Below are 22,080 nucleotides of genomic sequence, written 5' to 3'. Positions count from 1 at the left end.
TGATGATTGCAGAACGTTCAGTACTGTTTCAGACTGCTCAGATAGTGAAACAATCTGTGCCCACATGCTGCAAGACCTGGATAACATCCATGCTTGGGCTGATAAGTGACAAGTAACGTTCATGCCACACAAGTGGCAATGACCGTTTCTAGCCTGAGAGAATCTAATCATCTTCCCTTGACGTTCAATGGTACTACATCGCTGAATACCCCACTATCAACATCCTGGATCAGGATCCAGGACCAGGAACTTAATTGAAACAGTCATAAAAATACTGTTGCTACAAGAGCAGGTTGGAAGCTGGGAATTCTGCAGCAAGAACTCACCTCCTAATGCCCCAAAGCCTGTCCACCGCTACAAGGCACAAGTCAAGAGGGTTCTCAAATACTCTGCACTTGCCTGGATGAGTGCACCTCCAACAACACAAGCAGCTCGACACTATCCATGACAAAGCAGCCCACTTGATTGGCATCCCATCCACCTCCTTAAACATTCACTACCTCTGCCACCAGCACATGGTGGGAGCAGTGTGTACCATCTACAAGATGTACTGCTGCAACTCATGAAGGCTCCTTTGACACCACCTTCCGAACCTGTGACCTCTACAACCTAGAAGGCCAAGGGCATCAGACACACCACCACCTTCAGGTTCCATTCCAAGTTGCACACCATCCTGACCTGGAACAATATCACCATTCCTTCACTGTTGCTGAGTCAAAATCCTAGAATTCCCACCCTAACAGCATTGTCGGTGGTACTTCCACCACCTAGACTGCAGCAGTAATACCAGTGCTCTGGAGTGTCACTCATTGATCACAAAGCTCTATACAGTCTCACTCTATAATCCTAATGTCCCTGTACAGTCAAATCTGTAATTCCAGTTTCCTGTGCAGTTTAAAGTTGACTTTTATGGTCCCCACCAACAGGTTTGAATTGGTGGCGGGGGTTGTGGGGGGCTCATAGAATGCAGCACAAGACCTGCCCACTGCCTGCACATCTGCTCCTGACCTGTCTCCCATTTTGTGGGGTGGGGGCAGCGGAAGCATTGGGCAGCCTGGCTGCCCTTGGGCCTATTGAGGCCCTTAAATGGCCAATCCATTTAAGTGCCTTATCCCATCCCCACCACTATTTTATCTACAGCAAAAGAAGACCCATGCCAGGTGGATAGTCTGGCAGCTTTGCCCGGGTGAGCTGGAGTCGGGCAAGGTGGCAGGGACATCATTTGGGGGTCCTCTGCGACCATCAGAGGGATCCACCTACCAAGGTCATACCTCCCTTTAACTCTTCCTCCCAGCTTCACAAACGTGACCAACCCCATCCTCCGCATGCCCCTCACTGGCCCCACTGATACACTCGACTTACCTTCAGCCTGGCCTCCATAAACGCCTCTTCTTCAGGAATGAGCTGTAGTCCCAGCAGTGGCCACCATCCGAACCTGGCACTGCTGGGACTACAGACTTGCCAGCCAATCGGACTGGTCAGCAACTGTCTAAGGTGGGACTTCCTCCGCAGATGGGGGGCTGTCATCTCGCCCTTAGCCAATTCACACCCTGCTGAACGTTAAATGGCTGCAGGGCAGCTGGTATCAGCAGGAATACATTCCCCGCCGACTCTTCAGGTGACAGAGCGGAAAACCCATCATCTAAAAAATCCTGCCCCTGGTGTAACTGAGATATACAGATTAATAATAACTGCAAAAACAGCAGCTTGCATTGATATAGCGCCTTTAACATAGAAAAATGGCCCAAGCCCAAAATGTAATTCCTGGTCTGTGCTGATTCTACTGCGTTCAGCTGGTGCAGCATTTGGCATGCCAGATGCCTTAGAGGTAGGGTGGCCAAATTCTCAGAAGTCAAAACGAGCAAACATTGAAAATCCTTGGGAAGGCAGGGCCCTGTGATGATTGACATGTTGGGTAACCAATGGCAGGACTCAGGGGAAGGGGCAGTTGAAGATAGGAGGTCACGTGATGTCATCTCATGGAAAATGTTCAGTCATAGTTGGCAACCCTATTAAGACACCCAATTATTGAAGACAGCCAACATAAAAAGTATGAGATACACATGATAAGTAAAAATGGGACTTTAAACTATCCTACAGATTGGAAGGTAACTAATGTAACCCCACTATTTAAAAAGGGAGGTAGAGAGAAAATGGAATTATAGACCAGTCAGCCTGACGTCGGTAGTGGGGAAAATTCTAGAGTCCATTATAAAAGATTTATAGCTGAGCACTTGGAAAACAGTGGCAGAATCGGACAGCGTCAGCATGGATTTACGAAAGGGAAATCACGCTTGACAAATCTACTGGAATTTTTCGAGAATGTAACTAGTAGAGTTGATGAGGGGGAGCCAATGGATGTGGTTTATTTGGACTTTCAGAAGGCTTTTGACAAAGTCCCACATAAGAGATTGGCGTGTAAAATTAAAGCGCATGGGATTGGGGGTAGTGCAGTGAGATGGATAGAAAACTGGTTGGCAGACAGGAAACAAAGACGGGTCTTTTTCTAAATGGCAGGCAGTGACTAGTGGGGTATCCCAGGCATTGGTGCTGGGACCCCAGCTATTCACAATACATATTAATAATTTAGATGAGGGAACTTAATGTAATATCTCCAAATTTGCAGATGACACAAAGCTGGGTGGGAGGGTGAGCTGTGAGGAGGATGCAGAGATGCTTCAGTGTGATTTGGACAAACTGAGTGAGTGGGCAAATGCATGGCAGATGCAGTACAATGTGGATAAATGTTAGGTTATCCACTTTGCTAGCAAAAACAGGAAGGCAGATTATTATCTGAATGGCTATGAATTGAGAGAGGGGAATGTGCAACGAGACCTGGGGTCCTTGTACATCAGTTGCTGAAGATAAACATGCAGGTGCAGCAGGCGATAAAGAAGGCAAATGATATGTTGGCCTTCATAGCGACAGGATTCGAGTACAGGAACAGGGATGTCTTGCTGCAATTATACAAGGCCTTGGTGAGACCACACCTGGAATATTGTGTGCAGTTTTGGTATCATTATCTAAGGAACGATGTTCTTGCTATAGAGGAAGTGCAGCGAAGGTTTACCCGATTGATTCCTGGGATGGCGGGCCTGACATATGAAGAGAGATTGAGTCGGTTAGGATTATATTCGCTGGAGTTCAGAAGAATGAGGGAGGATCTCATTGAAATCTATAAAATTCTAACAGGACTAGACAGGGTAGATGCAGGAATGGTGTTCCCGATGGTGGAGGTGTCCAGGACCAGGGGTCACAGTCTGAGGATACGGGGTAGACCATTTACGACTGAGATGAGGAGAAATTTCTTCACCCAGAGAGTGGTGAGCCTGTGGAATTCGTTACCACAGAAAGTAGTTGAGGCCAAAACATCGTATATTTTCAAGAAGGAGTTAGATATAGCTCTTGGGGTGAAAGGGATCAAAGGATATGGTGAGAAAGCGGGAGCAGGCTATTGAGTTGGATGATCAGCCATGATCATAATGAATGGCGGAGCAGGCTCGAAGGGTCGAATGGCCTACTCCTGCTCCTAGTTTCTATGTTTCTATTATTTCAAATTGATTGAACATCCAATAAACTTTAGGAAACTAATTTCAACTTGATGAATACCCACAGCTCCCTCTTGCAAAGACCTGTGCAGGAGTCCCACCTCGGTCAAGCCTTTATATCTTGGTGTGAGTCAGCGATATCCCTCAACGTCATCATTGCAGCCATCAGTTAAATCAGCCGGCACAGATAGTGTCAGCAACCCGGCCTCACACAGAGAACATACACAGCACAGAACATCCTTTGGAACAACTCACCTAGCCAGTGACGAACGAAATACTGAAGAACAAGTCATGACTGAAGCAGGTCTGTGCTAACCACTGAGCACCCGGGGCACAGCTTGGATCTCTGCTTACCGCCTCTCACTCATTCAGTTCCAGCTCATCAATCTGTACTCACCAACTCCCCAGTACTGTGGACTCCCAAAGCTCCCAATGATAGATCAATTCGAACCCAGCCATCGTCAAATGTGATTCAAAGCACAGGGCAATGTTCCCTCTGATTGGACAAAACCCCCTCGTGTGACCTGCCAGCTGAAGACTTTTGTTATGGGCCCGCTGATTGGTCAATTTCCTGACATCAGACCAGTCCTTTTAACGATTTATCATTTAAAAGGGTTCTACTCTTAAAAAGAAGTTATGTTTGACTCTCTCAGGAATGCTACCAATGGATATGAAATGTAATGTAACGGGTTAAAAGGGATGCGACTCAGTGGAGCTGAAAACCTGGACATTTGAACAATCAGGAGTAAAATGTCGGGACACTGGGATGTTTAATGAAAAACTGGGACATCTGGTCACCTTACTAAGAGAGAATATGTGCTGTGATGCCCCTCACATTGAATAGCCTCCCACCCCTCACTGTCTAGGCTCATACTTGAAGAATACCTACTCCAGTAAGGTGTCGGTGGGTTACTGATGCTGGCAAAACACAAGGAAGTCAGCGCCCTCAGGAAAGGTGGGGAGAAAAGTCAAGTTATAAAAAAAATGTAGATACAATTTAAAACTATGACGGGCTACAGTTCAGTTTAACACAGTGCTGCATCTGGTGTTTTTGGATTACAATATTGCAATAAACATAAGCCTTTCTAAACAAGCTGCCAGTTTTGGCTGCAGCTCAGTTCCAGGGATGCATCGTTGAGAAAAACTGAAATAATTTGAAGCATTCGAACACTAGGGGTAGGGGCATAGAAACGGGCAGCAACGAGAACCCAAGGGATTTGTGTAAAAAGAGCCCGCTGACCAAGACCTGTGTTATAAATAGTACAGTACAGTCTGATGACTTGTCTCCTCACACAGTGTAACAATTACATGCTGAGAAGAAATCCTGCAGAAACACCAAGCCTGCTGTTGTTGGAGCATGTTTATTTTTACAAGTCTGATCACGCTGAGGAAATGGTATTAAAAATAAAATCAGAATATGTGGGAAACACTCAGCAGGTCAAGCAGATAGATAGAGAGAGAAACTGATTTAACATTTCAGGTCAATGACCTTTCATTCAAACTGCAAAATGAGAAGGTTTTAAACATGTACCGAGCCAGGGAAAGGGGCAGGAGTGAGTGAGTGCATGGAAAGGACTAAATGGAACGCCTATGTTAAGAGGATTAACTGGCGTGATTAAGAGACAAAAATGGTGCAAGGCAAAAGCGGGCAGTAATGGGACCAGTGAGGAAACAACCAATGGGTTTAGAGGTGTAAGTTATTACAAAACGATAGCAAAGGGGGAGGAGAACATGGAAAATCGGACAAAGGAAGGAAGCTCCCGTAGCCAAAGAATGTGACGGTGTTGTCTGTAACAATAGAGGATTCCACCATCCCCCCGCAACCATCACCATTAGCAACAGCCCTGGTACAGCTGTCCTCCACTACCAACACTTGCTCTTCAAGAGAAAAATGGTAGAAGTGCTTAAGATCTAAAGTTAAAAGCATAAGAAGATAATAAATAGGAACAGGCGTAGACCAGAGGCCTCTTAGGCCTGCTCCGCTATTCAATCCGATCATTGATGATCTTCAACCTCAACTTCAATTTCCGACCCAATCCCCACATTGCTTGAATCCAAACATTAACCTTTGTCATGAATATACTCACTGACTGAGCATCCACAGCTCTCTGAGATAGAGAATTCCAAAGATTCACAACCCTTTTAGCGAAAAAAAAATCTCTTCATCTTAGTCCCAAATGTCCAACCCATTATCCTGTTACTATGCCCCCTGGTTCTGGACTGTCCAGCCAGAGGAAACAACCACTCAACAAGCCCTCTCAGAATCATATAAGCAATCATCTGTAAATTTTCTAATCGTCTTTTAACCTGTACACAGTACTCCAGTTATGGTCTCAACAAAGCCTTGTAAAATTGCAGCAAGAATACATTATTCTTATACTTAGAAAACATAGAAAAACATAGAAAATAGGAACAGGAGCATGTCATTCGGCCCTTCAAGCCTGCTCCAGCATTCAGTATCATCATGGTTGATCCTCTATCTCCACGCCACACTCCCGCTCTCTCCCCATAACCCTTGACGCCTTTACATTCTAGAAATCTATTTCCTTCTTAGATATATTCAGTGACTTGGCCTCCACAGCCCTCTTTGGTACAGAATTTCACAGGTTCACACCCTCTGAGTGAAGAAATTTCTCCTCATCTCACTCCTAAATGGCCTACCTCGTATCCTGAGACTGTGAACTCTTGTTCTATCCCAGAATCCAGTCTGTCCAGCCCTGTCAGAACTTTATATGTTTCAATGAGATCCCCTCTCATTCTTCTAAACTCCAGTGAATACAGGCCTAGTCGACCCAATCTCTCCTCATACAACAATCCTGCCATTCTAGGCATCAGTTTGGTGAACCTTCACTGGACTCCCTCTATATCCTTTCTTCGGTAAGGAGACCAAAACTACACAAAATACTCCAAGTGTGGTCTCATCAAGGCCCTGTACAGCTGCAGTAAGACATCCTTGCTCATTTACTCAAATCCCATTGCAATGAGGGCCAACATACTGCTTGGGCCTTCCTAACTGCTTGCTGCATCTGCATGCTTGCTTTCAATGACTGGTGCACAAAGACACTCAGGTCCCACATTTCCCAATCTATCACCATTTAAATAATACTCTGCCATTCTGCTCTTCTTACCGAACTGGATAACTTCACACTTATCCACGTTATACTGCATCTGCCATGTATTTGCCCACTCACTCAACTTGTCTAAATCACCTTGAAGCCTCTTAACATCCTCCTCATCACTCACTCCCATCTTGTTTTGTGTCATCAGCAAACTTGGAAATATTACATTTGGTTCCCTCATCCAAATCATTAATATACATTGTGAATAGCTGGGGCCCAAGCACAACTTACATTCCCACCCAGCTTTGTATTATCAGCAAACTTGGATAAATTACACTCAGTCCTTTCATCTAAGTCATTAATATAAGTTGTAAATAACTGAGGCACCAGCTCTGATCCTTATGGCATTGCACTAGGTACATCCTGTCAACCTGAAATTGACCCCTTAATTTGTACTGTGTGTTTTCTGTTGTTTAACCATCCTTTATCCATGCTAATATGTTTCCCCCAACCCCATTAAAATGAAAGGTAGCTCAAGCAAAGCTAGAGCTCACTGGATGATGAAAGAAATAGGGTAGGATGAAACAGCAAAATGGTGCCTTTGACAGATGCCAGGTTGATAATGCAGGTGAGAACCATTCTGAATATAGGAAGTTCAGAGGGGAAGTGAAAAAGAAATAAGAAGCAAAGAGAGAGTATGACAAGAGACTGGCAGCTAACATTAAAGGGAATTCAAAAGTCTTCTATAGCCATATGAATAGTGAAAAGCTAGTGAAAGGGGGAGTATGGTCAAAAGGATTTATGGATGGAGACTAAGGGTATGGCTGAGGTACTAAACAAGTACTCTGCATTTGTCTTTGGCAAGAAAGAAGATGCTAATGTTGTAAAAATGACTGTGAGATTCATGCAAGCAAAGATTTATTTCAGGCACTTGCAAGGGAGAGAGAGAACCTCAGCCAGCCCAAAGAACCTCTCTCAAAGTACATGGTTTACAGCACATATTTATTGTCCTTATCTTCCTACTTTTCATTATAATGTTTCTCATTAATTTCTTAACTAGCCATACTATTCCATCAGATGTTCCTGTTAACTCAAACCTCAGCCTTAGGCATGGCCTTCAGTTCCCCCTTATCTCCTTCTTCTGTACAACAATGAACAGTCTTTATAGAGGCTTTTAAGGCAGTAATTGCTAATTACTAAGCCAGTATCCCCATAGTCACTTTGATCAAGCATCCCATCATGCCTACAGTATTGGCTACATTCCCATCATGCTTAGAAACAGCTCTCATAACTACATTTGTCTATTCTAGAGCTATTAATGCACATTTTAATATCAACATAACGTTATAATGAAAGAGGAGATAGTTGAGACACTGCTGGCATGGATTTGTTAAGGGGAAATTGTGTATAGCTTGATTGAGGTTTTTTGATGAGGTAACAGAGAGTATGGATAAGGGTAATGTGGTTGAAATGATGTGCATGGACTTCCAAAAGGTATTTGGTAAAGTGCCACATAACAGTCTTGTCAACAAAGTTAAAGCCCATGGAATAAAAGGGGCAGTGGCAGCATGGACACAAAGTTTGCTGAGTGACAGGAAAGACTGTAGCGGTGAATGGTTTTTTTGACTGGGGGAAGGTATATAGTGGGGTTCCTGAGGGGTTGGTATTAGGACCACTGCTTTTCTGGTTCTATTCTAATGACCTCGACTTGGGTGAACAGGGCACAATTTCAAAATTTACCGCTGACATGAAATTTGGGAGTATCATGAACTGTGAGGAAAATATTGATAGACTTCAATAAGACATAGACAGGTTGGGTGGAATGGACAGACATGAGGCAGATGAAATCTAATGCAGAGAAGTGTGAAGCAATACATTTTGGTAGGAAGAACAAGGAAAGGCAACATAAAGGGTACAATTCTAAAGGAGGTGCGGGACCAGAGAGACTTGGGGGGTATATATACACCAATCATTGAGGATGGCAGGACAGTTCAAGAAAGTGGTTAATAAGACATATGGGAATAAAGGCATGGAGTACAAAGGTAAGGAAATTACGGCGAACCTTTGTAAAACACTGGTTCAGGATCAACTGGAGCAGTGTGTCCAATTCTGAACACCACACTTTACAAAGAACATGAAGGATGAGAGGGTGCAGAAAAGATTTACAAGAATGGTTCCAGGGATGAAGGATTTCAGTTACGAGGAAAGACTGGCATCGTTGGGGTTTTTCTCCTTAGAGAAGAGATGGTTGAGAGGAGATTTGATAGAGGTGTTCAAAATCATGAAGGGTATGAACAGAGTAGATAGGGAGTAGTTGTTCCCATTGGAAGAGGGTTGAGAACCAGAGGATATCAATTTAAGGTAAATGGCAAAAGAACCAAAAGCGACGCGAGGAAAAACTTATTCACACAGTGATTAATCAGGATCTGGAATGCACTGCCTGAGAGTTTGGTGGAGGCAGATTGAATCTTGGCTTTCAAAAGTGTTAAAATCCTGGTTGAGACCAATATTTTTTTAAAGAAGAAGAAATCCGAAATCCCAGTTATTTGCTGAAAGAATGAAGCCACAAGATTCCATGGTTTAAAACAAAAGAATTGTTACTATACATGAGTCAAATAAAACAATCACTAAATACTTTCTTGGGTACCCACCTACATTCTAAAACCCAGAATTAACAGGCAAATTGCAGTCAATTATAAACTATAAATTACACATTAAATGACAGATTTTGTGAATTGGCTTGGCAGTCCACTCAGCATATATACCACCAATCTCAGTCACAAAGTCCTTCAGAACTCTGTCTTCCTCATGAAGAATTTTAGCTCCTCTTCTTTTAGGATTTAGCCTGATCCCCCACTGAAAGTAGTGCACACCAAACTGAGTTCCATGGGCAGATGGCACACATCTGCAGAATCTCTTCAACTCTGCTTACATTGGTTTGGATGGCATCAATCCACCAATGTTATCTTCAATTAACAGAAATGGCTGCAGCAACGGTGTACTTGCTTTTTCTCAGCCTCTGGATCAAGCTTCTCTCTTCTTCAGAAGGCCTGTGCTCAACCATTGGGGTCATCATCTGAGCTCTGATGGCTCTGTGTCCTTTGTATATGGCTTCAAGCAGATTCAGTCTCCCCAGAAGTTTTGGTTTCCAATCTCAGTTTCAGTCTTAGTTTCCTTAGAAACTAGAAGTGTCAGTTTCCTTTCTCAGTTTCCCTTTTCAATCAGGGTCTGTCTCAAAAAATACAAGCTTTGAAACTACAGATTCCATCACAAAAGGGAATTGAAGGAAACATTTGCACAGCTACAAGAGGGGAGAAGAGGGGAGGCGGTGGTGTAGTGGTATTGTCACTGGCCTAGTAATCCAGAGACCCAGGGTAATGATGACCGTGAAACTATTGTCGATTGTCGTAAAAACCCATCGGGTTCACTGATGTCCATTAGGGAAGGAAATCTGCCATCCTCACCTGGTCTGCCCTACATGCGACTCCAGGTCCGCAGTAATGTGGTCGACTCTTAAATTCCCTCCGAAATGGCCGAGCAAGCCACTCAGCTGTATCTGCTAGCTGGAACCGCTACAAACCGGATGAACCACCCAGCATCGATCTCGGCACCGGAAGCGACAATGGCAAACCCAGCCTTGTCGACCCTGCAAGGTCTTCCTTGCTAACATCTGGGGGCTTGTGCCAAAATTTGGACAGCTGTCTCACAGACTAGTCAAGCAACAGCCTGACATATTCATACTTGCGGAATCATACCTAGAGATCATGTCCCTGGCACCAGCATCACCATTCCTGGGTATATCCTGTCCCAACAGCAAGACAGACTCAGGAGAGGTGGCGGCACAGTGGTGTACAGTTGGGAAGGAGTTGCCCTGGGAGCCCTCAACATCTACTCCAGACCCCATGATGTCTTATGGCATCAGGTCAAACATGGACAAGGAAACCTCCTACTGATTGCCACATACTGCCCCCCCCCAACCTGATGAATCAGTATTTCTCCATGTTGAGTACCACTTGGAGGAGGCACTGAGAGTGGCAAGGGCGCAGAATATATTCTGGGTGGGGGACTTCACTGTCCATCACCAAGAGTGGCTCGGAAGCACCACCACAGGCTAAGCTGGCTGAGTCCTAAAGGTTACCTAGTCCTACCTGCTAGACTAGGTCTGCAGCAGGTGGTGAGGGAACCAACAAGAGGGAAAAACATTCTTGGCTTCATCCTCACCAACCTGCCTGCCACGGATTCATCTGTCCATGATGGTAGCGGTAGGAGTGACCGCCTTGAAGTCTCGCCTTCACATTGAGGATGCCCTCCATTGTGTTGTGTGGCAAACCACTGTGCTAAATGGGATAGATTTCGAAAAAACCAAGCAACTCAAGACTGGGCAACCACAAGGCGTTGTGGTCCTTCAGCAGCAGCAGAACTGTACTCAAACACAATCTGTAACCTCATGGCATAGCATAACCCCCACTCTACCATTACCACCATGCCAGGCGATCAACCTGGTTGAATGAAAAGTGTAGGAGAGCATGCCAGGAGCAGCACCAGGCATACCGATAAACGAGGTGTCAATCTGAAGCTACAACAAAGGATTACTTGCATGCCAAACAGCACAAGCAGCAAGTAATAGACAGAGCTAAACAATTCCATAACAGTAGATCAGATCTAAATTCTGCAGTCCTACCACATCCAGTTGTGAATGATGTTGGACAATTAAACAACTCACTGGAGGAGGCAGCTCTACAAATATCCCCATCCTCAATGACAAGGAGCCCAGCACATCAGTGCAAAAGATAAGGCTGAAGCATCTGCAACAATCTTCGGCCAGAAGTGCCGAGTGGATGATCCATTTCAACCTCCTCCCAAGGCCCCAGCATCACAGATGCCAGTCTTCAGTCAATTTGATTCACTCCACATGATATCAAGAAATGGCTGAAGGCACTGGATACTGCAAAGACTAAGGCCTGACAATATTCCAGCTAGTATATATTCCAGCTTACTGAAGACTTGTGCTCTGGAACTTGCCATGCCCCTAACCAAGATGTTCCAGTACAGCTATAACACTGGCATCTACCCAGCAATGTGAAAAATTGCCCAGGTATGTCCTGTACACAAAAAGCAGGACAAATGCAACCTGGCCAATTAGTGCCCCATTAGTCTACTCTCCATCATCATAAAGTGATGGAAGGGGTCATTAACAGTGCTATCGAGTGGCACTTGCTTAGCAATAACCTGCTAACTGACGCCCATTTTGGGTTCTGCCAGGGCCGTGAGCTCCTGACCTCATTACAGCCTTGGTTCAAACATGGACAAAAGAGCTGAGCTCCAGAGATAAGATGAGTGACTGTCCTTGACTCCAAGGCAGTATTTGACCGAATGTGGCATCAAGGCACCCTAGGAAAACTGGAGTCAATGGGAATCATGGAGAAAACTCTATGCTGATTGAAGTCATACCTAGCACAAAGGATGATGGTTGTGGTTGTTGGAAGTCGATCATCTCAGTTCCAGGAAATCACTGCAGCAGTTCCTCAGAGTAGTGTCCTAGGCCCAACCATCTTCAGCTGCTTCATCAATGACCTTCCTTCCATCATAAGGTCAGAAGTGGGGATGTTCGCTGATGATTGCACAATGTTCAGCTTCATGCAATGACTCCTCAGATACTGAAGCAGTCCATGTCCCAATGCAGCAAGACCTGGACAATATTCAGGCTTGGGCTGACAAGTGGCAAGTAACATTCGCACCTTACAAGTGCCAGGCAATGACCATCTCCAACAAGAGAGAATCTAACCATCGCCCCATGACATTCATTGGCATTACCATTGCTGAATCCCCCACTATCAACATCCTGGGTTACCATTGGCCAGAAACTTAACTGGACCAGCCATATAAATACTGTGGCTACAAGAGAAGGTCAGAGGCTAGGAATCCTGTGGTGAATAACTCACCTCCTGACTTCCCTAAGCGTGTCCTCCATCTACAAGACACAAGTCAGGAGTGTGATGGAATACTCCTCACTTGCCTGGATGAGTGCAGCTCCAACAACATTCGAGAAGCTTGACACCATCCAGGACAAAGCAGCCCGTTTGATTGGCACCACAACCACAAACCTTCACTCCCTCCACCACCTATGCACAGTAGCAGCAGTGTGTACCATCGAATAGATGCACTGCAGGGACTCACCAAAGCTCCTTAGACAGCACCTTCCAAACCCATGATCACTGTCATCTAGAAGGACAAGGGCAGCAGACACATGGGAACACCACCACCTGGAAGTTCCCCTCCAAGCCACTCATCATCCTAACTTGGAAATATATCATCATTCCTTCACTGTCGCTGGGTCAAAATCCTGGTACTCCCTTCCTAACAGCACTGTGGGTGTACCTACACCACATGGACTGCAGCAGTTCAAGAAGGCAGCTTACCGCCACCTTCTCAAGGGCAATCAGGGATGGTCCAGCCAGTGATGCCCACATCCCTTCAATGAATAAAAAAATGGAGGACAAGTTTCAGGTGAAGGGAAATTTAGAAATCCAAAGAGAAAGGTCCAGGCATCAGAACAATGTAGTCATGTGGGTAAAGACAAGCAGAGTGGTACCGTAAAAGACAGAGGCCGTGATTTTCCATCCCTGTTCGCAGCAGGCGTGTTCGGTGGTAAGATTGGAGAATCTCGCAAGAAGGCCCTGGTCGTGTTCCCCGAGGATGCAAATCCAGGACGCAGTTGTCCCCTCCCCCTGTCAATTGTGGGTTGCGTTTCCTGCCATCGAACGTCAGGAACCTAATTGTAATAAATTTGTATATAATTATTGTGGCCACACACCAGGATCATCCCCCCGCGTCAAATTTAAATCCCACGACGGTGTGATTTACAACTGCTTTTAATGGCCATGTACCTGGCGACCTCAACTATGATGAGGGGAACTCGGAGGTGAGTGCACACCACTTTACGCAGTGTTCGTGGTAATCGCAGTGGCTCCCCGGGGTGGGAAAAAGAAAAGTCTCCACAGCGGCTTCTTCGTGGCTGGTTTGTGGCAAGGGCAACAGTGCTTGGGGGCGGGGGGGGGGGAAGGAAAAAGTCAGCAAATGGTAAAACATGTTCAGCACTCCACCGCAGCTGACAGCGTTTTGCTGGAGCTCAATTGAGATGCTTGGAGTCAGCCTAGTCAAGCAAATGTGTCCACTCAAGCAGCACTAATTCCTCACAGTGCCCATGATTGGTCCTCTACTATTAACCCCCTCACGCACACAATTCAAACTAGAACGAGTGCTATGCTGTTGCACAACCATTGCACGACTAAGCGAGCCTGAGGATCCTGTTGGGGAAGGTGGCCATCGAGTACTTACAGAGGGGTGCGATCCTAGTCCCTTGCATTATGTTTCAGTTGACATTGAAAAGTCACCCTCATAGTACAAGCAAACGGTGAAGCGCTGGAGTCCAGGTTAGGAAAATGCCTGTGCCTGAGATGAGAGCTTCGGATGCAGTCAAGTGGCCAAAGCTGCTGCCACTCAGTCATGTGGTGTGGGCATAGTGAGCCATCACATGCACTAAACACTGGACATCCATGTGGTGGCCAGGACTCTCCGGCATGCACTCTTGGTTAAGTCATTGCCTGCAGTTGCCTCTCAAGGCCCCTTAATGCATGTGGGAGTGAGAGAGTGTGTGTATGTATGTGGGAGTAAGAGCGAGAGCATGAGTGGGAGCGAGAGCAAGAGCGTGTGCGGGAGCGAGAGCAAGAGCGTGTGCGGGAGTGTGAACATGTGTGGAGCGAGAGCGTGAGTGAGTGTGTGTATGGGAGTGAGAGTGTGTGTGGGACTGAGAGAGAGTGTGTATGTATGGGACTGAGAGAGAGTGTGTGTTTGTGGGAGTGAGAGAGTGTGTGTGTGTGCACATGTGTGGGTGTTAGCGTGTGTGTGAGTGCCTATGCGTGTGTGTGAGGGAGTGAGTGTTTATGTGTGGGAGTGGGAGAATGTGTGTGTGCATCTGTGTGTGTGTGTGGGAGTGAGAGCTTGGGTGTGTTTGTGTGTGTGTGGGAGTAATTGTGCTGGTGGGACTGAGAGTGTGTGTGTGTGTGTGTGTAGGACTGAGTGGTGAGTGGGTGTGTGTGTGGGAGTGAGTGAGTGTTTGTGTGTGTGTGCATGCGCATGAGTGAGTGAGTATTTGTGTCTGTATCTGTGTGGGAATGAAAGAGTGGGTGTGTGTTTGTGTGTCTGTGCATCTGTGTCTGTGTGGGAGTGAGTGCGTGCGTATATCTGTGTGTATGTGAAGAAGTGAGTGTATGTGCACCTGTGTGTGTGCGTGTGTGGGAGTAAAAGAGAGTGTGTGTATGTTTGGGAGTGAGTGAGTGTGTTTGTGTCTGTGCATCTGTGTACGTGAGTAAGTGTGTGTAGGAGTGAGTGTGTGTGTGTGTATGTGTGTTGGAGTGAGAGAGTGTTTGTGTGTGTGAGTGAAAGAGTGTGTGTGTGTGTGTGTGTGTGTGCATGGGAGTGGGAGAGTGGGTGTGTGTGAGTGAGAGAACGTGTGTGTGAGACAGAGAAAGGAAGTGTGTGTGCGTGAGAGAGTGTCAGAGTGTGTTTGTGTGAGTGTATGTGAGGGAGTGAGTGTGTGTGGGAGTGAGAGAGTGTGCGTGTGTCTGTGCATCTGTGTGTGTGTAGGACTGAGTGGTGAGTGAGTGTGTGAGGGACTGAGAGTGTGTGTATGGGACTGAGAGAGTGTGCGCGCATAGGAGTGAGTGTGTGTGTTTGTGGGAGCGAGAGAGTGGGTGAGTGTTTGTGTGTGTTTGAGTAAAAGAGCGTGTGTGTGTATGTGTCTTTCTCTGCGTCTGTGTGTGTGTATGTGAAGGAGTGTGTGGGAGTGTATGCATCTGTGTATGTGTGTGCAGGAATGAGAGAGTGAATGTTTATGTGTGGGAGTGAGAGAACGAGTGTGTGTGCATGTGTCTATGCATTTGTGTGTGTGTGTAGGATTGAGTGGTGAGTGAGTGTGTGTGTGTGAATAGGACTGAGAGAGTGTGCGCGCGTAGGAGTGTTTGTGTGTGAGTGAGTGAGTATATGTGTGTGTATCTGTGTGGGAGTGGGTGAGTGTGTGTGTGTGTGTATGTGAAGGAGTGAGTGGGAGTGTGGGAGCGTATGCATCTGTGTATGTGTGTGCAGGAGTGAGTGAGAAAGTGAGTGTTTATGTGTGGGAGTGAGAAAATATGTCTGCACATGTGTCTGTGCATCTGTGTGCGTGTGTGTATGTAGGAGTGAGAAAGTATGTGTGGGAGTGAGAGAGTGTGAGTGTGTGTGCACGTGTGTGTGTGTGCTTGGGAGTGAGTGAGTGTGTTTGTGTCTATGCATCTGTGTATGTGAGTAAGCGTGTGTGAGTGAGTGAGTATATGTGTGCTGGAGTGAGAGAGTGTGTGTATGTGAGTGAAAGAGTGTGGGTTTCTGTGTGGGAGTGAGTATGTGTGTGTGTGTGAGTGGGAGTGAGAGTGTGTGTGTGTGTGAGTGAGTTAGTGAGTGACAGTGTGTGTGAGTGAGTGAGTCTGCGTGTGTGTGGGAGTGAAAGAGTGAGCGTATGTGTAGGAGTGAGTGATTGGGTGTGCACCTGTGTGTGTATGTGGGAGTGAGTGAGTGTGCGTGTGTTTCCATGCATCTGTGTGTGTGTGTGTGTGTGTGTGTAGGACTGAATGAGTGAGAGAATATGCGTGTGTGTGTGTCCTGGCATCCGTATGTGGGACTGAGAGAGTGTGTGGGAGTGAGGCAGTATGTGTGTGTGTATGCACATGTGTGTGTAGGACTCAGTAAGTGAGTGTGTGCGTGTGGGAGTGAAAGGATGGATGTGTGTTAGTGTGTGTGTGTGTCTGTATGGGAGTGTGTGAGTGTGTGGCCATGCATCTGTGTGTGTATCTGAGAGTGCATATGTATGGGACTGAGTGTGTGTGTCTGTGCATGTGTGTGTGTATGTGCAGGAGTGAGTGAGAGTGTGGGAGTGAGTGAGTGTGTGTGTTTGTGCAAATGTGTGTGTGTGTCTGTGTGGGAGTGAGTGAGGGTGTGAGTGAAGGTGTGTGTCTGTATGGGAGTGAGTGTGTGTGTGTGGGAGCGAGTGAGTCAGTGTGTGGGAATGAGTGAGTGAGAGTGTGTTTGTGTGTCTGTATGGGAGTGAGTGAGAATGTGTGTGAGCGTGTCTGTGCATCTGTGTGTGGAACTGAGAGCGTGTGTATGGGACTGAGAATGTGTATGTGTGTGTGGGAGTAAGTGAGTGTGTGTGTATATATAGGAGTGAGTGAGTGTGACAGTGGGTGCTTGTGAGTGAGTGTTTGTTGTGTCTGTGTGGAAGTGAGTGAGTATGTGTTGTGTGTGTGCATGTGTGTGGGACTGAGAGAGCGTGTGTATGGGACTGAGAATGTGTGTGTGGGAGTGAGTGAACATATGTATGTGTATGTGTGAGTGCATCTGTGTGTGAGAGTGAGTGTGTGTGTGTGTGTCTTTGCGGGAGTGAGTGAGAGCGTGTATGTGAGAGTGGGTGTGTGTGAGTGAGTGTGTGTATGTGTGTTATGTGTGTGGGACTGGCTGTGTGTGTGTGTCTGTGCATCTGTATGTGTGTGTGTTTGTTTGTGTATGTGTAGGAGTGAGTGAGAGTGTGTGTCTGTGAGGGAGTGAGTGAGTGTACATGTGAGTGAAGGTGTGTGTCTGTATGGGAGTGAGTGAGTGAATGTGCGTGTGTCTATATGGGAGTAAGTGAGAGAGTGTGTGTGTCTGTGTGAGTGAGTCAGTGAGAGTATGTTTGTGTGTCTGTATGGGAGTGATTGAGTATGTGTGTGTCTGTGCATCTGCGTGTGGAACTGAGAGAGCATGTGTATGGGACTGAGAATGTGTATGTGTGTGTTTGGGGGTGACAGAGTGTGGGAGTGAGAGAGTGTCTTTGTGTGGGAGGGAGTAGTGTGTATGTGTGTGTGTAGGAGTAAGCAAATGAGTGAGTGTGTCTTTGTGGGAGTGAGTGTGTGTGTGTGTGTGTGTTTATATGTGCGTGTATGGGACTGTGTGTGTGTGTGGGAGTGAAGGAGTGAGAGAGTGTGTATGTGAGTCTGTATGGGAGTGAGTATGTATGTCTGTGCCTGTGTGTGTGTATATGTGTAGGAGTGAGTATGTATGTCTGTGCCTGTGTGTGTGTATATGTGTAGGAGTGAGTGAGAGTGTGTGTGTGTATGTGTGTTTGGGGGGGGTACTGAATGACCATGCATGTGTGTGTGGAACTGAGAGAGCGTGTGTATGGGACTGAGAATATGTATTTCAGTGTGTGGGAGTAAGTGAGTGAGTGTGTGTGTGTGTCTGTGTGTGAGTAAGTGAGTGAGTGTGCATCTGTGTGTGTGTAGGAGTGAGTGAGTGTGTGTGTAGGAGTGAGTGAGTGTAAGTTGTGTCTGTATGAGAGTGAGTGATTCAGTGTATATGTCCATGCGTGTGTGTGTGCATGTGTGTGGGAGTGAGTGAGTGAGAGGTGAGTGAGCATGTGTGGGAGTGAGAAAGTGGGTGTGTGGGAGTGAGTGAGTGAGAGTGTGTGTGTGTGTTTGTGTGAATGAGTGTGTGTCTGTATGGGAGTGAGTATGTGTGTGTGTCTGTGCATCTGCTGTGTGGGACAGAGAGTGTGTGTATGGGAGTGAGAGTGTGTGTGTCTGTGTAGGAGTGAGTGAGTGTGCATGTGAGTGAGGGCGTGAGTGAAGCTGTGTGTCTATATGAGAGTGAGTATGTGTGTGGGAGTGAGAGTGTGCGTGCGTCTATACGGGAGTGAGTGTGTGTGTTTGTATGGGAGCGAGTGAGTATGTGTGTGAGGACTGAGAATGTGTATGTGTGTTTGGGAGTGAGAGAGTGTGTGTGTGTGGGAGTAAGTGAGTGTGTGTGTGTGTGTGTGTGTGTGTATAGGAATGAGTGAGTGTATCTTTGTGGGAGTGAGTGAGCGGGAGTGTGTGTGTGTGTGTGTGTGTATGTGTAGGAGTGTGTGTGTGTGGGAGTGAGTGAGAGTGTGTGCGTTTGTGTGTGTGTGCGTGTCTGTGTGTGTGTGTGTGTGTCTGTGCATATGTGTGTGTGGGAGTGAATGAGTGAGAAATGTGTGTGTGGGAGTAAGTGAGTGTGTGTGTGTGTGTTTGTGGGAATGAGTGAGTGAATGAGAGTGTGTTTGCGATAGTGTGTCTGTACGGGAGTATGTGTGTGTGTCTGCATCTGTGTGGGACTGAGAAAGCATGTGTATGGGACTGAGACTGTGTGTATATGTGGGACTGAGAGTGTGTGTGAGTGGGAGTGAGTGAGTATATGTGTGAGTGAGTGTGTGTGTGTGCATGCATCTGTGTGAGCGAGTGGATGAGTGTGTGTGTGTGTCTGTGGATCTGTGTCTGTGTGGGATGTGTATGGGAGTGAGAGTGGATATGTGAGTGTGTTTGTGTGTGTGGGAGTGAATGAGTGAGTGAGCGAGTGTCTGCTTGTGTGTCTGTGTGTGGGACTGAGAATGTATGTGGGAGTGAGTGAGTGAGAGTATGTGTGTGTCTGTGGATCTGTGTGTGGGACTGAGGGAGGGTCTGTATGGGACTGGGTGTGTGTATGTGTGTGAGTGAGTGAGATAGTGAGTGTGTGGGACTTGAGAGAGCATGTGTATGGGACTGAGTGTGTGTGTATGGGACTGAGAAAGTGTGCCTGTATGGGAGTGAGTGAGACTGTGTGTGTGTGTGTTTGTGTAGGAGTGAGTGGGTGAATGTGTGTGTCTGTGCATCTGTGTGTGTGTGTAGGTGTAGGAGTGAGCAAGTGAATGAGGGACTGTGTGAGGGAGTGACAGAATGAGAGTGAGTGTTTGTATATGGGAGTGAGAGAGAGTGTGTGTGTAAGAGTGAGAGTGTGTGTGTGTGTGCACGTGTGTGTGAATGTGGGAGTGAGTGAGTGTGTGTGTCTGTGCATCTGTCTGCATGTGTGTGTGGGAGTGAGTGTGTGTGTGTGTCTGTGCATCTGTCTGCGTGTGTGTGTGTGTAGGACTGAGTGACTGTGTGAGTGAGAGTGTGTGTGTGGGAGTGAGAGAGTGAGCGTGTGTGTGTGATAGTGAGAGAGTGGGTGTGTATGTGTGGAAGTGAGTGTGTATGTGCACCTCTGTGTGTGTGTGTGTGTGTGTGGGAGTGGGTGAATATGTGTGTGTGTGTGTGTGTAGGTGTAGGAGTGAGCAAGTGAGTGAATGTGTGTGTCCGTGTTGGAGTGAGTGAGTGACAGACCTGTTTGCATCCAGGAAATGGATGTGTGGGTGTGTGTTAGTGAGTGAGTGTATATGTGTGTGTGTCTGTGCGTGTGTGTCTGTGCGTGTGTGTGTAGGAGTGAGTGAATGAGAGAGTGAGTGTGCACCTGTGTGTGAATGTGGGAATGAATGAGTGAGAGTGTGTTTATGTGTCAGTACGGGAGTGAGTGAGTATGTGTGTGTGTGTGTCAGTGCACCTGTGTGTGGGACTGAGAGAGCGTGTGTATGTGTGTGGGAGTGAGTAAAAGTGTATGTCTGTGCATCTGTGTGTGCGTGACTGTGTGGGAGTGAGTAAGTGAGAGACCTGTTTGCATCCAGGAAACGGTCCCACTCCTTCAGGGAGAGTTCAAGGGGCAGCCACCATCGCAGTGAGATGTGACGTACGAGGCATGCCACCAGCTCACCAGGATGGAGAAGCACATTCTGCAGGTATATCCCTCACCCTAGCACCGAAGCGAGGCCAAGTCAGTCCCTTCAAGCTTGCATTCTCCCAGAAAGAACAATGTATTCTGCTTTTTTATTAATGTCCTTTTTTCCTTTGTGTTATCGCAAGCAGGAGTGAATCAGGTAGTAGTGGCTCTCACATTGCAGGTTTTTACTATAGTGGCACTTGCTTGAAAAATAACGAAGATCGCAGGTCTAGAAGATGAGTTTGTAGAATGTTTTTGTGACAGTTTCTTGGAGCAATACATTGTGGAACTGACTAGGGATAAAGCAATCTTAGGTCTAGTATTGTGTACTGAAGGAGGGTTAATTAGTAATGTCATATAGTAAAAGATCCTCTGGGAAATAGTGATTATAATAACATTGAATTCCATATTAAGTTTGAAAGTGACATACTCCAGTCACAAACAAGAATCTTAAATATAGCCAATTACATAGGAATGAGGGGAGAACCAGCTAAGGTTAATTGGGGAAACGGACTCAAAGATATGGAGGTAAATGAACAGTGGGAAACATTTAAAGAAACAATTCAAAATGTTCAACAAAAATACATTCCATCGAAAAACAAAATCTCAGCTAGAAGGATCCATGCTTGCCTCACTCAGGGAGTTAAAGACAGTATGAGATTACAAGAAAATGTTTACAACATCGCAAAAAACAGTAGCAAGCCTGAGGATTGGAAGAGTTTTAGAAACCAGCAGAGGGTCACCAAACAATTGTTAAAAAGGGAAAAGATAGAATATGAGAGGAAACCAGCCAGAAATATAAAAACAGATTGTAAGAACTTTTGTAAGCATATGAAAAGGAAAAGAGTAGCTAAGGTAAATGTTTAAAGCAGAGAAAGGAGAAATTATCATGGGGAATGAGGAAATGGCAGAGATATTGAACAAATATTTTGTGTTTGTCTTCACAGTAGAAGACACAAGTTTCATACCAGAAATAGCAGCTAAAAAGAGAGAGGAAATTAACATCAGCTGAGAAAAAGTATTGGAGACTTAAGGGACTAAAATCCAACAAATTCCCAGGCACTTGATGCCTACAATCTAGGGTTCTAAAAGAGATAGTTACAACGATAGTGGATGCACTAACTACGGTTTTGCAAAGTTCCTTCGATTCGGGAATGGTCTCATTAGATTGCAAGTTGGCAGATATTACACTGCTTTTCAAGAGAGATGGGAGAGAGAAAACATTGGCCACAGGCCATTTAGCCTAACATCAGTTGTTGGGAAAATGCTGAAATCTAACATTAAGGAGTAAATTAGGCTTATATTCTCCAGAGTTTAGAAGAATGAAAGGCGGTCTCATTGAAACCTACAAAATTCTGAAGAGGCTTGTTAGGGTAGATGTTGAGAGATTGTTTCCACTGGTCAGGGAGTCTAAAACACAGGGGCACAGTCTCAGGATAAGGGGCTGATTATTTAGGACTGAGATGAGGAGAAATCACTTCACTCAAAGGGTTGTGAATCTTTGGAATTCTCTACCCCAGGGGGTTATGGATGCTCCATCATTGAACACATTTAAGACTGGGATTGACAGATTTTGGGTCTCTCAGGGAATTAAGAGATATGGGGAGCGGGCAGGAAAGTGTTGAAGCCAGAGATCAGCTATGATTGTATTGAATGGCGGAGCAGGCTCGACAGGCCATATAGTCTACTCCTGCTCCTATTTCTTCTTGTTGTTGAACCCCTTCAGTTAGCCGCAGGTGGATCACTTTTCCCATGGAGTTTTTAATTTCTGCATAGCATATAGATTCATTTGAGAGTTATGAAATAGTTCTTTAAATGTTCGC

The sequence above is a fragment of the Cetorhinus maximus genome, chromosome 11 (genome assembly GCF_964194155.1).
Source record: "Cetorhinus maximus chromosome 11, sCetMax3.hap1.1, whole genome shotgun sequence".
Taxonomy (NCBI): Eukaryota; Metazoa; Chordata; class Chondrichthyes; order Lamniformes; family Cetorhinidae; genus Cetorhinus; species Cetorhinus maximus.
The sequence above is the reverse complement of the archived record's forward strand: the minus strand, read 5'-3'. Positions refer to the sequence as shown.